The following is a 16,539-nucleotide window of genomic DNA, read 5'->3' as shown; positions in this document are numbered from 1 at the left end:
GATATTGGCCAAGCATGCAAAAGAGAAAAGCTCTTCTCCTGTAAACATGAAAAGATTCAGAGCGTGTCTATCAAAATAAAAACTTGCAAATTCTTTTAAATCAACATTATATTTATGCACAATATTTTTTAGATCTTTATCTCTAAGGTTAAGGAAACGCTCATAATCTTTGTAATAATACTCACTCACCCTAGGCATTACCGCAAGATCTAATGAAGGAAAGCCTAAGATGGCACCCAATTCTTCCGGTAAAGGGAAAATTTCATCAAAGCCTAATCTAAAGCAATGAGTATTAGGATACCAATATTCTAAGGTGGTATGAATAAAGTCTATATCAAGATCTACCCCTTTTATGCCATAAATACCCCCCATATGGAAAAATTCGAGTTCTTTTCTCTCCTTAGCAGTCAAAGAACGACACCACTCACGAGTAAAATCACAAAAATTCTTTGTAACTAAGGCCATGATTAATTTTTAATCTAATTAATTTTTAATCTGTTCGAATTATACAAAAATCGTCAGATTTGGGGGCTATTTATAAAATTTTTTTTGGCACAATTCTAATTTTAAACGGATTCAGAGAAAATAAGCTTGTCGCCAAACAACAAGCTTGTCACGTGGCGACAAAGTGCTACGCGCGGCGACAACACGTTTTACCTAGCGACAATTACGCGTCATGCAAACCGCGTTTTTCTGACTTGGATTCGACTTTGATTTTGCACCTTGCACCCTTTATTTAATACCCCTATACACAAATCCAATATCTTTTTGCATTTTTCCTTGATTAAATTAAGCTTAATTAAATTTAGGCTTATTTTTAGTCGATATTATTTTATTTTTCATTTTTTATTTTGGGGGAGAAAGTCGGATACCCTCCACTGATAATAAAAATGACGGAAATTTTTGCGCAAAAATTGAGTCACAATTTTATGTACACACTCACACGCACATAAAATGAAAAATAAAAATACAAAGATAAAACAGGCATAATATATAAAAGTTTGTATGTACAAAATGTCTAAAAGCGCGAGTCATATAATACAAAAAACAAAGTCCTATAAATTCAAGAACACAAATAAGCACAGGTACAACTATGGTGCCGGAGGACACAAATGATGAGGAATGTTCATCGCATCGAAGAACACTGTAGACCGGGGAGTATGCCCCTCACCGTCTCCCGATCCGCTAGGAGGCGAAAATCTCAGCTTAGGGCCAGCCCACCCAGGCTCATCCTAATAATCAATCGACAACGGCTGAGCCTGCAACGGAAGCTGCGACGACGAGCCAACCTTGTACGTCCCACCATCTATCGAAGGAGCCGATGTCACGCCTCCTTGGCCCATCGGTCCAGTATGGACACCCTCGGACGAAGAACCTGTGTCCTTGGTACGAGCAGCCTCGGACCGGCCACCTCGACTACCAGAAGAGGTGCGGCGACGCCTTGAGCCTGATCTAGTCAGCTCTCTCTACTAGCCTCGCGTCTTGACCGAGTACGGGGTGAAGGAATAGGATGTCCCTGCAAAAGTAAATCAAATCAGATGCCAAGCAAAATAATGAAAGAATAAGTGATTCAAAAGAAAGACAAAAGAGATACCTCCTCAGCAACGTCGTTCCCGCGACAAGGTGTATCCTTACCAGCTGGCTGCGAAAGGCGTCTATGCACCTTGCCATGATTGTCACCACCTCGCGAGAGAACTGTCAAAAAGCAAAAGTCAATAATAATACAGGTTAAATACAAGAAGGACAGTAAATGAATAACTCACCCAAGTCTGGTGACGAGGGATAGACTGCTCGACAAAGCGCTGGTCATCCGGAGCTAGTGGAATCATCACCTCAATTGGGCAGTACGTGCCCTAGTAACGAATAGACATCTGCGGAGGAACAAACTCCCTAGGTCCAGTGGCAGGGTAAAGTCGTATCCCCTAATTAAAAGTAATAACCTAAGTCCTCTAACTAAAGTAGATAGGGAAGTAGAGTCGAATCCACAAGGAAACTGGTCTTTCTATTCCTAATTAATTAACATAATCTAAATTATTAAAGTAACCAATTTGTTGTTATAAAATGGGAACTAACTACGAAGATCAAGTTTAGGGAGAAAAACTGATAATAAGAAGGCCTAGGGTCACAGGCTCACCAATAATTAATATTTCGGGATAAAACATAACAATCAATAATTAACATTGCACAAATAACATGATTAACAAGCTCTCGCAATTTATTAATCAACATAAATCTAACAGGCTCTTGTAATTTACTAGATCTAAGTTCCTATTGAAAATAGCCTTTAATATCAAATTAACATCTGCTCGATTCATCAATTCAATATTGCTAAACATTCACAACCAAATTACATCTGCTCGATTCATAATCTTATCGCAAAGAATACAAACAATTCAATAAGAAATTATCATGCAATATCAATAATCAATAATAACAAATTATCCCTTCATATTAATTATGGATCCCCATAAACCCTATAATTAAACTACTCAGACATAATTAAACCTAAACTAAGAAAAACAATTAAATAAGCCATAAGAGATTAAAAGAATAAAACTACTGAAATAAATAAGGAAGAAATCGTTACCGAATCGACGGAATTACAAAGTGAAGATAAGAAGATGGAAAAGAGTTGAGAGAAAATCTAGAGAGAGAAAAATACGAAGTAGAGAGAGAAAGTCTAAGAGAGAAGGTCCGTGAAAATTATCCTCCAAAAACGTACTTAAACAAAACTAAAACAACTTCCTAATTAGAAACTAATTACTCGACTAAGGGTCTTCTCCAGAAACACGCGCCCGATCGGGCACGCCTTTTTTTCTCGCACTGCTCTTCTCAACAGCCGCGCCCGATCGAGCTAGCAGCTCACCCGATTACAGAATATTCTCGCGCGCCACGCCCGATCGAGCAAAGCTTGCCCGATCGGGCCCTTGCTTCTCCTCGAGGCTTGGACTTCGATTGGGCTCCATTCTTCGGCCCAATCCGGATCTCCTCTTTGGGTCTTGCATACTTGGTCCAAATACCTCGGGATCTCGATTACCGAGCCCTGAATCACCGGCTTGATGACTCTAACCGGCCTTGGGCTTCAAAGATGGTCGTGCTCCTCTAATTTCTGTAGTCGCTCCATGATAGCCCAAGAAAACGCTCCAAAAGCGCAATTTCCTACAAAACTCAACCAATACTACGAAAACACTAGAAGACACCAATTAATAATAAAAGTGGCTCAAAAGAGCGAAAAACACTACTAATTATGACCAGGGACGAGGTAAATAACTATATAAAATAGACATATCAAACTCCCCTAAGCCAAACCTTTGCTTGTCCCTAAGCAAAGAGCTCATCAATGAACATATATAACATGCCTCACCCCAATAATCAAATCAAGCACAAACGATTCAAGGCAAATCTAATGAACATTCTTCAACATCAATTAATCTCATTCATCCAATCACGCTTCATCCCCAACAATTGTTAAATAGAGCCAACCACATGGTCATATAGAATTCAAGACTAGTGCTCACACACTTAACTCTCATTTATGTGGCGAGTCGCTCTCCAACCAACCCGTTTATGTGAATAATGCCCTCCCAAACTCACAACACTCGTGTGTTTAAAAAGTCATACACTCAACCTAATAGTCGCTCGAAATATGTCAAGTCATAACTTGCATTGATAAGCAACACTTTCACATTTACACAACTCTATGCACAAGGTCAGAAGGTCTTTAAAGCTTGTAATGTAAGGCTAGGGTAAATGGAAGGATAAATTGGGGAATATGTGAGAGAAAAGCTATGCATTAAGGGAACCAAATCCTAATAAACCCATGATCAAAAATAAATGATGATCATACATCTCCAACATAACCAACTCCAACAACAATCCATCAAATATAACTCCAAACATAATAAACAATCCCAACACTTACAAATTTCACTCATAAAAAATATAACAATGTAGAACTTGAGTGATTAAACAACCTTTAACTCATTCTTTTTTCAAACTTGATATTTTTTTCTTTCTTTGAAATTTTTTTCATCATTCATTTTTTTTCTTGAGCAACCTTCATATAGGACATTTGAACGTATCACAATTTTTTTTCTTTTGCTCTTTTTTGTTTTCTTTAGAAGTTCACTTTCTTTTTTTTTTCAACATATTTCTCATTTTTTTTCTTGAACTTCTCTTTTTTCTTTTTTTTCATCACACTTTTATTTTTCCAAGGATATTCAACTTTTGAACTCATCAAAACAAAAATATGATCAAGAACAAATTACTTCTCAAAACCCACCCAAATTGTGCAAATAGTGTGCACACTACAAACTCCCTCACCTCACTCACTAATAGCTCCCCCAAGCCAAGCTTTGGACTAGTAAGCAATGGGGCACATATGGCTTGTTAAGTGGCTATAAACAACAAAAGGGCACAAGCAACAACATGGGTAGCAAGAAGGGAACAAATGTATCTAAATACTTTGAAGGCTACCTAAAAGAATGAACGCGTTTGTCCTCCTCATGTGCATAATAATGAGTCATGAAACACTACTCATAGTTGCAAACCAATACTCAAATTCATTGACATACCAGGAACTAAACATACATTCCTAACCAAATCAACTAGTCCAGCACTATATTCACAAGTAGTTGGACAAAAATGACGCATGTTTAGGAATCCAAGCAATTAAACTTTAAATCATGACCAACAAATCCACAATGCTCATCATCAATAACCAAGAATCAAAAAAAAATTCTCAAGTATGGGGCACAGGGAAGCATGATTTACAATTCATTGGAACGTATTTTTGGATTTTTTAATTTTTCAATTTTTTATCTATTTTTTCATATAGGAAAGCAAATAAAAACTACACTAGAAAGCAAATAAAAACTACACTAGAAAGCAAATAAATAAAGAAAAGGAAGAGAATTACCAAACATAAGATCGCCCCCAAGCCAAATCAAGCAATGCCCTCATTGACTTGGGATTGTAACTAGAGTAGCTACTCCTCATCGTCGTCCATCCCCGAATAGCCTCCTCCATGGCAAGGACTAGCTCCTCCATGGCTCGAACCACCACCTCCGTAACCCGAACCACCTGCAAAATAGTTAGGGTCCACATTCCCCCCAAGCCCACCAAAAGGAGCATCGGTCCCATAACCGTGGACCGAAGAGTAGTCCACGTAGGTACCAAAGGCACTCGGGTCCGTATATCCTCCTTGAGGATATTGGAACCAGTCGGGAACAAGTGATTTGGGGGGAATAGCCCACGACGTGCATAATCATCATGCATGGGGTATAAACCCCTCTCAAAGTTCCTCTCCACATGCCCCACTCTCTTATCTAGAGACCCTACTCTAGTATCCAAGTTCCTCACCATACTCTCCACTCTCCCTTGCCCCATCTCAATCATATCTAGTTGGCTCCTAAAAGCTAAGAAGTCATAAGGGGTGTAAGGGTCAATGTTGTAGATGGTTGAAGAAGTGGGAATGTCATAAGTGTAGGGTTAGGGTGGTGGTTGGTGAAAGTGAGGTTGTGGTGAAGGTGGTGCTTAGTAAGAAGCTTGAGCCTCACCTTGGTTGCCTAAATCGAAGGTGTAAGAAGGTTGACCCCTCTCAAACTTGGTCAAAACTAGGTTAGGCAATGTAAAGGCATTATCTTTTCTACCCTACTCCCTATGTATTACCCACCAAGTATCACCCCCTATGACGTTAATCCAATTGAGGCCACCTAGATAGGGTAAGTCCATGAAGGTTGGGCCAACTACCTTCCTAAAGTTGTTAGGGACAAAATTTAGATTTTTAACCGCTATGTGAGTGACTAAACCACCAAAATAGATAGGGACCCTAGACCTACCACCCTCGGCCGCATTGGCCACCCTTTGGAAGTTTTGGGCCATCCTATGGGGAATGTTAAGCTTGTCACTCCTAAGTATCATATAAGACCCTAACAACGTACTCTAACTCATCCCTCCAAACGTTAGTGGGTTCATGCCTCCCAAAGATGGTGAGGCCAACAAACCGTTGCCAAAATTTTGGCACGGGATGTTGAATCCAAGTGCCCTTGGCATGTTGGAGGTTTAAGTTCGCATCCCCCTTAAGGGATTGATAGACAACGGCAATGTTGTCTTGGGAAGGTTCAATGGGTCTATCCGATTTCAACTCAAACAATTTACTAAGAACGGCTGTGATAACTAGCGCCCTATCGGGCGTAAATTCTTTCTCCTGGAATGATAGACGCGCGCCCGATCAGGCAAGCTACGCCCGATCGGATGCAAACACGAAGTAAAAATTCGCCAAATTGCTCGCCCGATCGGGCGAGATTCGCCTGATATTTCTTTCCTCTTACTCGATTTTCCAAAAAAATGCGCTCAATTGGGCAAGCTTCGCCCGATCGGGCGAAATTAGCTCCAATTCCAACTCCAGTTGCACGCTCGATCAAGCAAGCTTCGCCCGATCGGGCGAAAATAAAGCTGAAATCTTCCTTCCTTGCGCGCCCGATCGGGCGCGTGCCCAAATCGGATTCTCTTGTTTTTTTTCTTCAATTTCTTTTCTTCTTCAATTTTTTCTATGTCTCCTTACCTGTCAAATCTATACCTGTACAAAAATACTTATAGAAGGTAAAATTACACTCTCCTCGCCTCTCCAAAATAAAAATAAAAATAAAGTAAAAAGGAAAACTAGTCTAGAAAGCAAGAAATACGGGTTGCCTCCCGTAAAGCGCTGGTTTATCTAGGTCCCGCACGACCTTCTTACCACCTTGTAGCTCAGGATGGAAGTGGAGTTAGTAGGGTTTCCTCCACATCTCTAATAGTAGCGCCCTCATGATACACCTTCAATCGTTGGTTATTTACCTTAAACTCTTCACCTTTATCATTGACCAACTCTACCGAACCAAACTTGTTTATCTTTGTGACAGTGAAGGGACCGGACCACCTAGACTTCAATTTTCCTGGAAAAATCTTTAATCTAGAGTTCAAGAGAAGAACCTTATCGCCCGGTGCAAACTCTTTTTTTAGGATCCTTTTATCATGCCACTTCTTGGTCTTCTCCTTGTAGATTCGCGCACTATCATATGCCGACAATCTAAACTCATCCAACTCATTGAGTTGGAGAAGTCTTTTCTTACCCGCGACCTTAGAATCCATATTTAGCTCCTTGATTGCCCAAAAATTTTTGTACTCCAACTCCACGAGAAGATGACATGCCTTACCATATACTAATCTATTAAGCGAAGTACCAATTGGTGTCTTATATGCGGTTCGGTACGCCCAAAGTGTGTCATCAAGCTTCATACTCCAATCTTTCCTTGACTTGGCCACTACCTTTTCTAGAATCGCCTTGATTTCCCTATTAGAGACCTCAACTTGACCACTAATTTGAGGGTGGTAACTAAGCCCGTTCTATGATATACACCATACTTCTTTAGAAGATTATCCAATTGTCTTTCATGGAAGTGACACAAGGCGAAAAAACCACTTAGCCACCGGTTCAAAACCGTTGAACCGGTGGTCATTTGGGGGGTGGCAATAACCCCAAGAAAGGCCACCGGTTCAAAACCGGTGGCAAAAATGATTATTGCCACCGGTTAACCGGTGGTAATATTTATTATGGCCACCTGTTAACCGGTGGCAAAAAACCATTCCTGCTTTTTTTAAAGGGGTTTTTGGTACCGAAACTGTTCAAAACCGGTGGCAAAAATGGCCCAAAAAAATAAATTTTTTTTTTGCATTTTTTTTGCATTTTTTCCACATAAATTGATATATAAACACTAACATATATATATACTTACATATTTTCATTAAAAAAAGGCTGTAACATTACAATTTTGGTCCAAAAAACATAAAAAAAAACTAGTCACTGTTAAATACAAGCTAAGTCACACCAATGTAACAGCCTTGGCGAGGCAGCAGCTGTAGCAGCCTTACGAGGCGGCAGCAACCTTGCGTATAAATAAAATCTTCCAATAGTCTATCAGAACAACATAAAATCTTCCAATAGTCTATCAGAACAGTAGCATAGCAGAACAACAGCAGCCTTGTGAGGTAGAGGCAACAGCTGCAGCAGCAGTAGCCTTGCGAGGCAGAGGCAGCAGCTGCAGCGCCTTGCGAGGCAGAGGCAGCCGCTGCTTTATCTCGTCTTCCAGTGACATCTCGATAAGCTGATCTTCTGGGTCCACAAGATCAAGTTCCGGCCGGACAGCTGGATGCCCCTGCAGATCCAAATAACCCCAAAAGCTTCACTACTCCAGCATTATTGATAAAAAATAATCACAAAGAATGCATTAATTTTCCTAGCACACAGACCATACCCTCCCCAGCTGATCAGATAAGACTATAACAACCAATGAACAATGTAAGAGCTGGTAAAAAAAAATGAAACAATAAGCGAGTTTTGCATTCATTGGTTTAGAAAAATATGACTCTTATTCTCATATGACCATGACTTCTTATCCTTTAGAATATACCATTTATAAGTAGGTCACAAGCTCACAACCATAGTGAATGATTATTGTTTCAAATGGCAATATCCCAACTCAAGCAACATCACACTAAAACCAAATCAGGAGGAAGGTCAGTACTAGCAGCTCACCAACTTTGTTTCTTTGCTAATTATCAATACAACTCAACTATAAACCTTGAAAAAAACAACTAAGAAAGGGAGGATATAGGATTGAAAGTAAGATTAATTAAAATTCTTATTTCAACTTTCATTTCTACAGCTCATCAATAACAAAACTTTAAAACTGGAATATGGCCTCACATCAATGACGTACAAAAATTCTTGAAGCCATACTTATTTGTGGTTGTGATAACATAGTCAAAATTTAAAAAGAATCATCATTTACAAAAATTCTTGAAGCCATACTTATTTGTGGTTGTGACTTATCTCCTTATCCTTTATTTTGTAAATGATGATTCTTTTTAAATTTTGACTATGTTATCACAACCACAAATAAGTATGGCTTCAAGAATTTTTGTACGTCATTGATGTGAGGCCATATTCCAGTTTTAAAGTTTTGTTATTGATGAGCTGTAGAAATGAAAGTTGAAATAAGAATTTTAATTAATCTTACTTTCAATCCTATATCCTCCCTTTCTTAGTTGTTTTTTTCAAGGTTTATAGTTGAGTTGTATTGATAATTAGCAAAGAAACAAAGTTGGTGAGCTGCTAGTACTGACCTTCCTCCTGATTTGGTTTTAGTGTGATGTTGCTTGAGTTGGGATATTGCCATTTGAAACAATAATCATTCACTATGGTTGTGAGCTTGTGACCTACTTATAAATGGTATATTCTAAAGGATAAGAAGTCATGGTCATATGAGAATAAGAGTCATATTTTTCTAAACCAATGAATGCAAAACTCGCTTATTGTTTCATTTTTTTTTACCAGCTCTTACATTGTTCATTGGTTGTTATAGTCTTATCTGATCAGCTGGGGAGGGTAAATACAAAGAGAAAACAAGTAAAAAAAAATAAAAACCGAACAAGAGACCCCAAATGAATACGAGATAAGCAAATCATAACATTTTCATAAAACTATAAAATGGACGTTTCATCATTTAATTTTGCTACTGTGTGCACTCCCAACTAATTTATAATGAAACAGAGTCCAAAAAATATATAGGCTTCTTATACCCAGTAGCTATTAAAAAAGGACAATTAGCTAATCACTTTATAATGTGGAAACAAATAATGATGTTGATTTTAGTATACTCGTAGACTATTCTTGCAACATAGGAGTAAAGGAAATTATCAATTGTTTGACAAATTAAAGTTAGGAGATAACTTTTTTTTATATATATATAATACGGAGTACAAAAGGATTAAAAACAAAGGAGTTGCGAATACATATATAGAAGTCAGACTATATATGCTCAAAAAACCAAGAATTCAATAAACCTTCAAATTAAAATATTCATCTATTAATGATGGTTCAATGTGGTGTTAGTGTTCTAAACCAAGATCCGAAACACTCAGATCCTCTAAAATCGCCATATGGCTCGATGTTGAATAGTAAAGCAAATACTCAGAAAAAAAAGACGTTTTTGGCTTCTGCGATAATGTTTTGGGGTTAGACAAGCATAAGAACCTACCATTTGAGCACAAAATCGAATGAATTTACAACGAGAAGCAATTTGAGATGGGAATTTTTTTGATAATTTTTTCTGATCTCTGAGTAGAGGGAGGGATAGATGAGAGAGAAGACGGCTAGGGTTGAGAAGTTACAGGAAAGCGGGTTATGTTTACTTCAAAAAATGAAAAAAAAACACCCCGCCTAGAAATGACACGTGAATGGCATGTGTTTAAGTCAAAGACATTTCGACGCTTTTTGTTGACGAGATATACCGAAAAGCGTCGACAATGCACGGGATTCCTAAATTCATTTGACGGTCTTTGATAGCGTCGAGCTATTAGCGTCTAAAAACACAACATTTTGTAGTAGTGTTCTAAACCAAGATCCAAACAAAAAATACTACAACCCTTTCCAGATAGAAGGAAAATACAAACATTCCCTGTCAAAACATTGCATTTAAATTTAAATAAGAAAGACAACACAACAAATCATCACATTACTATACCATCACAAAATAATTATAATATGTAGCACAAATTGAAACTAACAAATGCAAAGTGCAGGGGCCAGGGAGCACAAACTTATAAGACACAAGAAGCATACACAGTTTGATGTTGTTCCGAATGCATTGAAGTAATGTAGAGATGAACTCATTGATACTTGGACTCTTCATTATCTTCCCTTCAATTTCCAATCTCAGCCCCTCAATATAGGTGTAGTGCTAAATTCGTAAATATCCAAATTGACAATTGACACCTGTGTGATTGACATGAGTAGTCAGTCAAGTAACAATTTATCATGTATCATGTTAACCTTCCAAGAGACAATGTTCGCACTCAGACTCAACACATTATGGTCTTACAAAGAAATCAGAATCTTGTTAAGATAGTAAGTTCAAAGGAATCAAAATATATACCCATACCATAAAGTCCATAATGAAAAAATTAGTCAAAATATACCCACAAAATCAAATTAAATGACAACCAATATAATATTCACATTACATCCACAAAACAAACTACTAAAATTTTAAAGATTGAAGTATCAAATACTCAAAAATACTCACAATTCAATTACTCCGTATACCCATAATTCATTCCTTATGTCACAGTTCCAAAAGCTCAAATTAACAAAATCATAGATCAATCGAAACTATTGAAACAAATTAACAAAACCCTAGATCAATCGCAATAAAACTGAGTTGTGTAATCTGATTTCAAACTCCGAAACTTACTATCAAGTCTGCTAAGGTTACTAAAACCCAATTAAACCCAACCCATAATCTAAACTAAGTGAAAACACTTGAATATCAAAATTACAAGAAAAATAAAAAAGGGAATCAGATCGAAAATTACAATAATCATTAAAGTACAGGGACAAAATCAAACTCGAAATCAACCATCACATACAAATTCAAACTCAAAAACAATAACCAAATCACAAAATCCAAAATCAAAACCCAAAAACTCAACGAATTCGACACCCTAACCCAAATTATACAAAATTAACAAAAAAAAAGAGGGATGAACCTTATGAGGAGCAGCGTCACCATTACAGATCTAGGGATCGTTCTCCAAGTTTTTTAAGGGCTTGCTTTGACATGCATCTTCATTAGTGACGAATGCGGTGGTGGTGGTGGAAAGCTAGGATGGAGAGAGAGGGGAGGGTCGCGCTGGTGGTTGCTGTGGTGGGAAGCTAGGATGGAGAAAGAGGAGAGAGGGGATGGTTGCGCTTGTGGTGGTTGCGGTGGCGCGAGAAGAGAGAGGAGACAGAGATTTTGAGAGGAGAGAGGAAACAGGAGAGTGAGGAGAGAGAACCAGAGAGTTCGTGAATAACAAGGAAAGAGTGAGGAGAGAGAGCGTGAGTGTTCTAATTTTAGGGATTTTTTTTTATTTAGGAAAAGGCCACCGGTTAACCGGTGGTCATTTCTCTCTATTACACGTGTTTTTTTTTGGTCTTGTCTTACATTTTTACCACCGGTTTTCAATAACCGGTGGGCATTTGGCGGTGCCCATTTATCTTTTTCTACTAGTGTGAGTACCTCCATCACTAATTATAGCCCGTGAAACACCTAACCTTGGAAATATGATCTTCTTGAAGAGCTTGATGACTACCTTGGCATCATTTGTTGGTGAAGCTATGGCCTCGACCCACTTAGACACATAATGGACGGCTACAAGTATGTAAAAATTCCCATTGGAAGATGGGAACAACCCTATATAGTCAATACCCCAAACATCAAATAATACTACTTCAAGAATCCCATATTTGGGCATCTCATGCCTCCACGAGATATTGCCAGTCCTCTGGCAAGACTCACAAGCCTGCACAAAAGTGTTAGCATCCTTAAACATAGTGGGCCAATAAAAATCCGACTCATTAATCTTGGCCACCGTTTTGGTGGGGCCATGATGTCCTCCATAAGTTGAAGTATGACAACTAGTAAGAACGCCATGAACTTCCCATTCGGGAACACACCTGCGAAATAATCCATCTGCACACTCACGAAACAAAAAAGGATCATCCCAAAAATAATGCTTTACATCAGAATGGAATTTCTTTATCTGTTGGTAGGACAAGTTAGGAGGTAGAGTACCACCCACTAAATAATTTGTAAAATCAGCATACAAAGGGTGTTGCTTTACAACTGCATACAGGTTGTCATCAGGGAAAGAATCATCAATAGGAAGAGAATCCTTACCCTCATCATACTTGATTCGTGACAAGTGATCTGCCACTACGTTCTCTGCACCCTTTTTGTCCTTTATTGCAATGTTGAAATCCTGGAGCAAAAGAACCCAACGGAATAGCCTAGGCTTTGATTTCCCCTTGGCTATTAAGTACTTCAAAGCTGCATGGTCAGTAAAAACAATAACTTTAGAACCAACTAGATATGATCTAAATTTTTCTAACGCATAAATAACAGCAAGAAACCCCTTCTCCGTAGTGGCATAGTTGACTTGAGCCTCATCCAAAGTTTTACTTGCATAATAAATAGCATGCAAAATTTTGTTCTTCTTTTGTCCAAGCACGGCTCCTAAAGCAAAGTCACTTGCATCACACATGATTTCGAAAGGAAGATTCCAATCGGGTGCACATATGATGGGTGCCGATATCAAAGCCTACTTTATCCTGTTGAAAGCCTCAAGACACTCGTCAATAAAAATAAAGGGGGCATCCTTGAGTAAAAGCTGGGTTAGTGGATTAGCAATTTTAGAAAAGTCTTTGATAAAGCGATGATAAAACCCCGCATGACCTAAGAAACTTCTAACTCCCTTAACATTAACTGGGGAGGTAATTGCTCAATCACTGAAATCTTAGTCTTATCTACCTGTATTCCCTTATTAGATACAATATGACCAAGAACTACTCCCTCTGTCACCATAAAGTGACATTTCTCCCAATTTAAGACCAAATTGCATTCTTCACATCTTTTCAAAATTTAGCGAGATTAACTAAACATGCATCAAAAGAAGAATCATACACGCTAAAATCATCCATAAAGACTTCCATGATAGACTCTATGAGATCAAAAAATATGCTCATCATGCAACGTTGAAAAGTAGCAGGGGCATAACATAAACCAAAGGGCATTCTACGATATGCAAAAGTACCATAAGGGCATGTAAATGTAGTCTTTTTTTCTGATCTTCAGGGTGAATAGGGATTTGGAAAAATCCCGAATACCCATCCAAATAGAAAAAGAACTTATGATTAGCTAACCTCTCAAGCATTTGATCAATAAAGGGGAGGGGGAAGTGGTCCTTTTTAGTGGTGATATTTAATCTACGATAGTCAATGCACATACGCCATCCTGTAACAGTTCTAGTGAGAATTAATTCATTTTTATTATTTTTAATTATAGTCATCCCACCCTTTTTAGGAACCACCTGGACAGGACTTACCCATTTAGAGTCCGAAATAGGATAGATTATACCTACATCAAGTAATTCATAACCTCTTTCTTAACTACTTCATGCATGTTAGGATGCAACCTCCTCTAGGGTTGAATACATGGCTTGTAATTTTCCTCTAGGTGTATCCTGTGCATATAAAAATTAGGGTTAATACCCTTGAGATCATCAATACTGTACCCTATTGCCCTTTTGTGGGATATAAGAACCTCTAGAAGTTGGGAAGTTTGTGGGTCATCAAGTGCAGTATTAATGATCACAGGGTACATTTCCTGCTCATTAAGAAAAACATACTTTAATTGAGAAGGAGAGGTTTTAGTTTAGGTTTCTTCACCTCTGCAGGTTTTGATTCCTAAACCAAATTTACTACCTTCATACACTCTTCATTATCAAATTCCTTATTGGAAAGAGCTCTCTCTATGTCATCCACTTCCTTACTCCAAATGCTCATGTCACCTGCAAATAAATTTCCACAAAGAATTTCCTCCAAGGGATCCCTTGCACGAACCTGTGGCAAGATTTCTTCACAAATATCATCCATTATATCAAGAACATCAATCAAATAACAATTTTCTTCAAGCATAGGACTTTTTAAAACTTTCCCTATGTTAAATGTGATATTATCATCGCCAATAGAAAGGGTTAGTTTACCATTTTTCACATCAATAATGGCTCCTGCGGTATGGAGAAAAGGCCTACCTAATATAATGGGGATTTGTGTATCCTGAGCCATGTCTAAAACAAAAAAATCAACAGGGATAAAAAATTTACCAACTCTAACAGGGACATCCTCTAAAATACCTAAAGGATATTTTATAGAACGATCTGCCATTTGTAAAGTTATATTAGTAACTTTTAAATCACCCATATTTAATTTAGAACATACAGATGATGGCATGACACTAACAGAAGCACCCAAATCACACAAAGCTTTATCAATGAAGACATTTCCAAAATGACAAGGGATAGAAAAACTACCGGGGTCCTTTAATTTAGGGGGAGATTTATTCTGCAATAAAGCACTACATTCTTATGTAAAAGCTACAGTTTCTACCTCACTAAAGGCCCTTTTCCTAGTCAGAATATCTTTCATAAGTTTAGCATATGCAGGAACCTGTGTAATCAGCTCTGTAAAGGGAACTGTTACCTGCAAATTTTTCATAACCTCCAAAAACTTACCAAACTGCTTATCCAATTTAGTTTTCAAATGATGATTGAGGAATAGTAGTTTGATAACTGGTTATTGTGGTTCCCTACTCTTCTCCTGAGTAGCATCCTTCCCTGAAGTTGTACCCTGCAATGCATTATCAGAAATGTTAGTTTTACCCTAGAGCCCTGCAGGAACAATAGGTATAACGGAATCAAGATTAGCAGTTTTAATTGAAACAGATTCATCCTCTTTGGGCATAGGAGGCCCATCGTAGTGTGAACCACTCCTTAGGGTAATTGCATTGGCATGATCCGTAAGTTGAATTCCCTGCGATGGTAGGGCTCCCTACTGGCAAGCCTGTAGAGTAGAAGATAGTTGGGCTATTCGGGTGTCCATGACTTTATTATGTGCTATAATCCAATCAATCTGTTGAACTCTACTCTCCATATGCTTTTGCATATTAGTTAGCATCACTCTAATTTCTAACAGAGCAGGGTCAGAAGATGTAGTAGGGGTTTGTGCAGGGGCTTTTTGGTTAGAGTGAGGGTGGTAGTATTTCTGCTGTGGAGGGGGTGCTTGTTGTGGTTGTTGTGGAGGTGGAGGATTTTGTACATTGGTGCTCCGATAGGATAGGTATGGATGATTCCGGAACTTAGGATTGTAGGTGTTGGAGTATGGGTTGTTTTGCCTATAGGTTTGAAAGGCATTTACTTGCTCCTTCGAGCTCTTGCAATCTTGCTCCCAATGTCCTACAATTCCACAATTTTCACAAAAAGCTTCATTAGAATTATTAGCAACAGCAGAAACATTAGCAACAGAATTAGGGACATTAGTACTAAGGTTATCTAGTTTCTGGCAAATAGAAGTAAGTTGGGCCTGCAAAAAGAATACTGAATCAACATGGTGTTTTCCTTTATTTGCATAGCCTTCAGAATTCCCATATTGGGAATTATGTATCGCCATATCTTCAATAACCTGACATGTATCATCAACATTAAGATTCATTTATCTACCACTAGCTGCTAAGTCTAGAATCGTTCTAGATGCATTCCCAAATCCTTTGTAAAAAGCTTGAATTAGCTGGCACTTTGCCAAATTATGGTGGGGAAACTCCCTCTACAGATCCTTGAATCTCTCCCAAGCCTCATATAATGCTTCATCTGGATCCTGGGCAAAATTCTGAATGGCACTTCTTAATAAAGCTGTTTTCTCTACAGGGTAATATTTGTTATAAAAATTCAAAGCAAGAGTCTCCCAGTTAGTAATACCAAGTGCAGTTCTATTCAAACCATTAAACCACAATTTAGCTTTTCCACATAATGAAAAGGGAAAAAGAATCTCCCTGATCTGGTCCTATGAAACCCCATTCTGCCGAATAGTATTGTAGTATTGACAGAATCTACAATGTGAAGATT

General features: G+C 38.2%; 1 long non-coding RNA gene and 1 other non-coding gene across 2 annotated transcripts; one reads left to right on the top strand and one right to left on the bottom strand.

Moving 5' to 3' along the window:
• Nucleotides 1–7,774: 7,774 nt before the first annotated feature.
• LOC145601865 (uncharacterized) lies at nucleotides 7,775–11,904 on the bottom strand. The gene is made up of 3 exons (XR_014104457.1): nucleotides 11,590–11,904; nucleotides 10,664–10,816; nucleotides 7,775–8,195 (listed from the first exon to the last, which is right to left on the bottom strand). It is a non-coding gene; the product is annotated as an uncharacterized LOC145601865 (long non-coding RNA).
• A 4,313-nt stretch (nucleotides 11,905–16,217) lies between these two features.
• Nucleotides 16,218–16,324, top strand: LOC145603282 (small nucleolar RNA R71). Its single transcript, XR_014104798.1, has one exon. It is a non-coding gene; the product is annotated as a small nucleolar RNA R71 (small nucleolar RNA).
• The last annotated feature ends 215 nt before the right edge of the window (nucleotides 16,325–16,539 follow it).

This window comes from Chenopodium album, chromosome 21, assembly GCF_948465745.1.
Source record: "Chenopodium album chromosome 21, dcCheAlbu1.1, whole genome shotgun sequence".
Classification (NCBI taxonomy): domain Eukaryota; kingdom Viridiplantae; phylum Streptophyta; class Magnoliopsida; order Caryophyllales; family Amaranthaceae; genus Chenopodium; species Chenopodium album.
Note: the sequence above shows the minus strand (reverse complement) of the source record. Positions and strands in the feature narration are given on the sequence as shown.